The sequence below is a fragment of the Trichechus manatus genome, unplaced genomic scaffold (assembly GCF_000243295.1).
Source record: "Trichechus manatus latirostris isolate Lorelei unplaced genomic scaffold, TriManLat1.0 scaffold00024, whole genome shotgun sequence".
Classification (NCBI taxonomy): Eukaryota; Metazoa; Chordata; class Mammalia; order Sirenia; family Trichechidae; genus Trichechus; species Trichechus manatus.
In genome coordinates, this window is record NW_004443960.1 from 16356535 (window position 1) to 16365016 (window position 8482).

An 8482-nucleotide genomic window follows, 5' to 3' on the forward strand; every position below is an offset into this window, starting at 1 on the left:
ACTTTCTGGTAGCAGCCGAGCACTTTAACCTCTGCACCACCAGGGCTCCTTTTGGTAAAGCAGAGGATCCTCAGAAATGAGGGAATCCCTCAGTGAGATGGAGTGACAGACACAATAGCTATAACAATGGACTCAAACATACTGGGCAATGTCTCATTCTGTTATGCATAAGGTCGCCATGAGTCGAAGCCAACTTGACTGCAACTAATCAACAACACCATGTTGCACATAATTAGTCTCAATAAATACTTTTGGAATGAATGAATAAAAAAATAAGGCCAAACAAGGCCAGCAGGGAAGTGGAGACAGCTCAGGGATCTCAACTATCCTTGTGGGGACTACCAGGGCTGGCTTTCTCAAGTCTAAGAGGGAGCCAGACCCGTGCTGGCTTACAACCATGGTTTGCTTTTGATAATTTGCCTTGGGACACGCTGCAGGGGCTGCTTAAGGCTATGCCTGTCAACTAACAAATTTCCTAAATTGTGGCAGAGCGACTGTGCTGAGAAGGCAAACTGCACAAAGGTGGCCATTTGCATGTCACCGGGCAGAGTGAAGACCCTCAGAGGAGATCCAGTGCCCCGTGCAGGTTCCAGAAGCTTCAGAACACCTGGGACCACCAGCACCAACACCCAAGGTAGACGAACTGACTTGTGCTAGGAGACATAACAACCCAGCCCCCTGTTCTACATGCACCCTCCCTCACACAGAGACACAGCCTCACAAAGCCTCGAGGGCCCAGGGGACACTGAAGATTATTCTAAGTGAGTCATGAGTCCCTTGGAATGGCACTTCATTCTCATTGCTGCCTCCCCCGCCAGTACCAAGCTGCTGCTCCTGACACAACAAAGGTGTCCCCAGAGGGGTGGCTGTGAATGGCCCCAACTCCAAGCCCCCAGGGGAACAGTGGATGAAACCCACTTTCAAAAGAGGAGAGGAGAGGAAGGAGGTCTTGAAGTCTGTAGATAATGATTTCCTGCCGCAGGGAAGGCAGCACAAGGAGTCCTGTTGAAAATTCCCATAAATGTCACCAGAGCTGATGGCTGCCGATAACCAGTGTGCAGGTTGGCCTGAGACAGAAAATCCAAACGTGACCCTCAGTAGATGAATGAGTGCCTTCTCTCTGCTGGAGAGCCTGTTTTCCATTTGACTGCTTTACCGGACAGTGCCACTTTGCCCAGCCACACACACACATGCACCCACACACGCACGCACGCACATGCTCGGAACTATTAGCAATGAACTTCACGCCGGGGAATTTATGCAGCAGCCGAAACCCGGCAGTGGTGTCTAAGAAGTGAGGAGAGCCGAAGACCATGGCTGACCCTATCCCTCCCTGGGTTATCTCTTCCCAGCCAGCGGTTGCCATAGCAAAGCTTGTCCAGCAAGTGGCAAGGAGGGAGAGAAGCAGGTGTAGGTCAGCTCTCTCCTCCAGCAGCACATCAGAGCGCAGATAAAGAACAGGAGGATGTGGATGCCGTCACAACCACAACTGCAGCGAATCTATTTCCGTTGGGGACTCTGATCTGGGGATAAACGAAGCCATGGGTTTCACAGTCGTTGGGTGTCCTGACCATTGGATTGTTTCGATTCACTATTCAAATAGGCCATTTTGGCATCCTAGGTGAAAGAGCAAGAATCCACTCTCAAATCAGTGGGATTGTAGGTTCAGTGGAGTCCCAGGCTGGAGGGGGTTCCTACCCTTGATGGGGGTTTCCAGTCAATTTTGTAGTTTCTATATATTAGTGTCTGGGGGTAAAGCTTCAACTCACCTACCCTAGTTACCCCATCGTCATCGAGTGTATTCCAACTCATAGCGACCTTATAGGACAGAGTAGAACTGTCCCATAGGGTTTCCGAGGAGTAGCTGGTGGATTCGAACCACCGACCTTTTGGTTAGCAGCCGAGCGCTTTAACCACTGTGCCATCAGGGCTCCTCTCCACCCTAGTTACAACTTAGAAACTGAATGGGAATCTAATTGAAACATGTCTCTTTCCTGAGATCTGCATGCCATCCTGAATGCCTTTTTCATGTGCCACCCCCATAAGTGCCACAGAATTGGAGGACGAGATAAAATGAAAACGGACCAGAAGAAGCAGCCCTTTGTACTTAGCCACTCTAAACTTTAAAGGCTCGACCATATATGATCATTTCCATTCTCCCGAAAATCCTAGAAAGCACTGAGGGACAGTTGAGGTTGTTACCATTCTGCAGATGAGAAAGCTAAGGCACAGAGTAATGGAGTAGCCTGAGACGTTGTTTTCCTGCCCTACCAGATACCAAACTAAACCAAACCCCTTGACGTCGAGTCAATTTTGACTCACAGAGGCCCTATAGGACAGAGCAGAACTGCCCCATAGGTTGGTTTCCAAGGAGCAGCTGGTGGATTCCAACTGCCAACCTTTTGGTTAGCAGCCTAGGTCTTAACCACTGCACCACCAGAGCTCCCACCAGTTACTAGTCGCCATCAAATCGATTCTGACTCCTGACGACCTCATGCGTGCAGAGTAGAACTGCACTCCCTAGGATTTTCAGAAGCTGATTGTCAATCCTTTCTTCCGAGGTGCCTCTGGGTGGGTTCAAACTGTCGACTTTTTGGTTAGTAGCAAAGTGCTTTAATGTTTGTGCTATTCAAGGACTCCAACAGTGGGCAGGATTCTTGCATAAATCTTTGGTGTAAAAGTGTGTGTGAGTGCCTGCGTGCGTGTGTGTACATGCACGTGTACATTGAAATAGCCACCTAACTGGTGTCCCCATTTTGCATCTTGGCCCCCTCCAATCTCTCTTCCACACTGTATCCAGAGGAGGTTTCAACAGAGTGTGTCTGATCATGTCACTCCCATATTACAACCTTCCAGTGGCTTCCATTGCTCTTCAGATAAAGTAAAATCTCGAGCATGACTTAGATGGCCCTGAAACGGCTGACCCCTGCCCTCCACTCCCGCTGGAGAAAGATGAGCAGTCTGCTTCCAGAAAGATTTATAGCCTTGGAAACCCTATGGGGAAGTTCTACTCTGTCCTATATGGCTGGTAATGAGTCTGAATCGACTCAAAGGCAGTGGGATGGGGGCCCTCCATTCAGGCTCCATCTCCCTCCACTCACCACTCCCACTTTACCCTCCAGCAGTGCTCAGCTTCTGTCTATTCCCTCATCTTTCCTCCTGGAACATTCTTCCCCCTCTCCACACTTCACCTGGCCAGCTCCTTCCCCTACATCAGTTCCAGTGTAGATGAAACTTCTTCCAGGAAGCCTTCCCCAGTCCCCTAAGCTGAGTTCAGTGGCCCTCTGTGCACCCCATCCCCCACCCTTTGCTTCTCTATTTCTCACACTGTGTTATGATTGTGGGATTGTAGTTCTCCCCACTAGAGTATAAGCTTGGTAAGAACAGAGTCTATGCCTGTTCTCCATTATAGCTCTGGGGCTAAGGACAGTGCCTGGCACATAGTAGATGCTCATTGAATATTGGTTAAGTGAAAACTGAATAGGAGTCAGATCAACGGATATGTGGGGCAGAAGGACAAGGCAGCATCCTCCTCTTGTGGTGGGCATTTTCATGGGTATGGCCCAGAAAGAAAAATGTTAAACAAAATTGGGACCTTTAAGTCACACCATCAGGCAGAGGAACTAGAACTCTACCCAGTGGAGTAATTCCCTGACCTCTAGATAGGATTTGTCTTGACATCATCCCCCTTCTGCTCTAGGTTTTCACGATCTGTCAGTGAAATTCAGTGAAGGTCAGAAAGAACAATTGTTTGGATGAAAGAAGCTCAATTTTAACCAAGTCACTCCTGGAAAATTGTTTTGCAAACCACAATGCTCTGCCAAAAGGCATAAACTAAGTGTTAGTGGCCAATCACCCATCCATCACACAAACATTTCGAGTGTCTCCCAGGTCCCAGGCACTGTGCTGGAACTGGGGGAGATGATGGTGGGTGGTCAAACCGTGATGATCCATGTCCTTGTGAAAATGAGCTTTACGGGGAATGGACAGCAGTCTGGTGCAAACCCACCATTTGGCTCTGCTGTTGGAAGGTTTACCTATTCATTCCTGAAAACACAATCTGATCACCACACCAGATTTCTTTACTTTCCCCACTGGATTCCCTCAAATGGGTGCCTGGGAACGGGCCTGCTCCTGGTCACCCTCCCTTGTCCCTTTACTGCCCCTCTGCTGTCTCCTTAGGGTCCCAGCTCCATCCTTCCAGCTCGCCATATGGTCAAAACTATCCTTTCATTATTCCTGGCTTCATCCTGAAAGGGAAATGGTAGAAACTTCCTTCATGGCAATCCTTTCAACTTCTTCAGAATGAACCATCCACGGGATAAATCAACCTCTCACCGATGTCAATCAGCTCTCATGGCAGGATGCCAATGATTTGTTATGCTAAAGACCCTCTTCCTTATTGGACAAACAATATTGGGAACATATTGGCTCATATATCTGAAAAGTACAGAAGTAAGAGGCATAGTCTGATCAAGACTCTCGTTCTGTTTCTCTATGGTTGTAGCTTTTTTCTCTTCCTTATGTCAGCTTCATCTTCAGCCTGGTTTGTTCATGGTAGCAAAATGGTAGTCACAGCTCCAGACTTCACAATCACATATTATACTCTCCAGGGCAAAAGATCATGACTTTGACACAGTATTATCTGCAAGAATCCTGAGATTCCCTCTGACTGGGCTGGCTTAGGTCATATGTCCACTCTTGAACCATTCGCTGTGACAGGCGAAATGGAATACTATGATTGGTTTATCCTAGGTCACATGCTCCACCTACTAGAAAGGAGGATAGGCGTAATGGATGCTGGGATATAATGGGTATTAATTAGAATTAGGTTCAGCTATGAGGGACAGAAACCCAAAGTAGCAGTGGCTTAAACAAAGTTTTTTTTCACTGTCTCTCCATGATACTTGGAAGATAACCCAAGGCTGGTATAGTTTACCATAGTGTCATGGATCCACGCTCCTTCTATCTGTTTCTTCTACTGTACACACCTCCATTCTTTGTTCACCTCATTGCCAAGATGGCCGCTCCAGCCATCACATCTGCAGTCTACCTAGCAGGAAGAGGGAAAAGCAAAGTCCAAGAGCATGCCCATTCCCTTTAAGGAAACTCCCCAGAAGTTGCACATACCACTTCCATTTATATCCCATTGGCCAAAACTTAGCCAAATGGCCACTCATTGTTGCAAAGGAGGATGGGAAATGTAGTCTTTACTCTGGGCAACCATATGCATAACGAAAAATCATTTTACTCTGGAAGAAGGGAAGATTGGATATTCAGAAACATCTGGTAGTCCTTGATGCAGCATCCTCAGGTATCCATGGCAACCCCTTCTACTGACCCTTCCTACCCTTGACGTTAGATTTTACAGAACCCCTTGGCATGAGTGACAGCAGCAAAAGTAACCGCACCTCAATCCAAGACTCTAGGACCCATTAGGGCATGAAATGGGCCATTGGTTGGGAAAATTGGAAAACACTAAACCTTTCTTCAAAGCCCCACCCCTTTGCATCATCTCTCCTCCTCCCTTTCTCCTATATTAGCTACATTATTTGCACGGTAAGAGGCATCAGGTGTAATGGAAAAATCACTAGCTTTGGGGCCATAATACCTGGGTCTGAATCCTGGATAAGAAACTTACTAGTTGCATGGCCTTAAAGCATTAACCTGTCTGTGCCTCATTTTCTAATCTGTCAAATGGCGATTAGAAGATCTCATTGGGTTGTGTTAAGGACTAAATGGCTCATAAAAGGGCTCAATAAATGGTAGCTACTGTTTTCACAAAGGAGCCATGGTGGTGAAGTGGTTAAGCGCTTGGCTGCTAGCCGAAAGGTCCGCAAATTGAACCCACCAGCTGCTCCATGGGAGAAAGATGTGGCAGTCTGCTTCCGTAAAGATTTACAGCCTTGGAAAACCTATGGGGCAGTTCTACTCTCTCCTATAGGGTCGCTATGAATCGGAGATAGCACAGGTTCGTTTTTTTTTTTTTTTTACCATTTTCACTATGCTGTCCTTAGTCACCAAGGCCATCACACCTGCCTTCTGCATAATCACCCAGTAAGTGGAGTTTATTGAAAGAGCCTCCATTCCAGGGCTAAGCCACATGGTGTTCAGAGAATCAATATGCTAAGCCACCCAGCATAAGCAGACAGGCTGTAAATAAAATTAGATTCAAGGATTGTCCCAGATGGAAGAGACCTCAGGACACCTTGATTTGTCGTTTTTCTGTTTGTTGCTGTTATTGCTAATAACAAAAACAATGTCGTTGTTAGCTGCTGTTGAGTTGGCCTCCATTTCATGGCAACCCCATGGCACAATGGAACAAAACACTGTGCGGTGCTGCACCTTCCCCATAAGGGGTGGCAGATTGGACCATTGTGATCCATAGGGTTTTCACTGGCTGACTTTTGGAAGTAGATTGCCAGGTCTTTCTTCCTAGCTCATCTTAGTCTGGAAAACAGTGACAATAGGTCACTTATCAAATGCTTCCTCTGTTCCAGGCACTGTGTTTTTTAATCTTCACAATAGTCCCATGAGGCAAGGTTTCTCATTCCCCTTCCACGGGTGAGGAAACTGAGTTCAGAGGGGATACATGATTTGCCCCAACTCACCCAGAGCTAGCCTGGAGCTCAGACCCAACTCTAGGACAATGCTTCTTATTTATTCATTTGTTCCTTTTTAGAAAAAATTTTAGACTTCTTATGTGTAAAATTTTTTTTATGTAATAAACTGTTCAAACACCATAAAAGTAAAAATCACCCATTATCACACCACTTTCTTCTTCTGAAGTCTATAATGCAAGCATAAGTGAAAGCCGCCCCCTAGCCTTTCCTATCCCCCCTCCAGAGATAGCCACTGTTAGCAGGCGGTTTTCACGCTTATGAGGTTTAATATTCTTTAAATCATCATTCCCACTCTCTTTCAAACGAGTCATTTTAAACAGGGGGAGCTAAAGCTGCTGTGTTAAAACCTGCAGGGAGAAACAGCTTCCACCCCATAGATGCGGGTCTCAGCGGGTATCTTTCTTTCATTCGCTTGTCCATGCATTCATTCAAAACATGTTAACTAAGCGTCTCGTACTTGCCAAACTCTTGGTAGGCACTTAGGGTACAAAAATGAATAAGACTGAACCGCTTCTTGGAGGAGTCACCATCCCGGAGGGGAAGCGCATCACCATCGTAACACGAATGAAAAGAGCTACAATCAAGATGAGGGTCAGAAATAAGGAGAAAGCCCAGCGAACAAGATGCTTTGAGTTCAGAATGAGAGGATGCATTGAGGCTATGCCAAGCTGAGCCTGCTAAATGGAATACCCTTCCCCACACCTATCCCCAGCCATAGCGTTCCACGGAGATTGCTGTTGATGTTGTTAGTTCCCTCGGAGTTGATTCTGACTCATGGCGACCCAATGCGTGCAGAGTAGAACTGTGCTCCACGGGGTTTTCAAGGCTGTGAACTTTCAGAAGCAGATCGCCAGGCCCGCCATCTGAGGCAGCTCTGGAGGAACTGAACTGCCAAACTTTCGGCTAGTAGTCGAGCACTTAACCATTTGTTAAGAAAGAAGTAATTTTCTATCTCCTCTTTTCCTATGTCGTATCAATAGGGATTTATTGAAGCTTATGGGGCAAAAAGTATACCCATTGCCGTTGAATTGGTTCCTATAGGACAGAATAAAATTGCCCAATAGGGTTTTCAGGCTGTAAATCTTTATGGAGGCAGACTGCCACACCTTTCTCCCAGAGTGGCTGGTGGGTTCAAACTGCTGACCTTTTGGTTAGCAGCCAAGCACTTAACCACAAGAGCTCTTTGGGGCAAAGTATGCTGAGGTCTGTGTTTAGAGACTGGCCTGGCTATGACCTTAGAAGTGTCCCCATGGAGGTCAGTTCGAGCTGTTACCCTGAATGTTCAGAAAGGCTTCCATCCAGTCATCCCAGCTGTCATTTTATATTTACTGTGTGAAGGTTTAGTGACTGTCTCTTTTCCCCACAATACTGTCACTTCAAAGGGCAGGAACCGTGTCTGTTTTGGCTCTCCACTCCAACCTCAGTGCTTGGCATACTGCCTAACACATGGACGATAACCAATAAATACGCACTGGCTGGACTACTGAAAAGGAAGAAAGGAGAACAGAAGGGAAGGAAGGACAGAAGCAACGAAGAGAGGAAAGAAAAGAACGGCAGATCACAGCAGGGCTTTCTCCCATAACATTCGCAACAAGGTGAAAGCTAATTGAACAGAACATCAAGAGTCCTGGACTTACACCCATCACATTATCATTAGCCCCATGAGTCTGCCCCCAACTCATGGTGGCCTCGTGTGTTACATAGTAGAGTTGCTCCGTAGTGTTTTCTTGGCTGTAATCTTTTTTTTTTTTTTTCCTTATTTATTCTTGTGCTTTAAGTGAAAGTTTACAATTCAAGTTAGTCTCTCATAAAAAAATTTACACATACATTGTTATTGTGACCCTAGTTGCTCTCCCTAT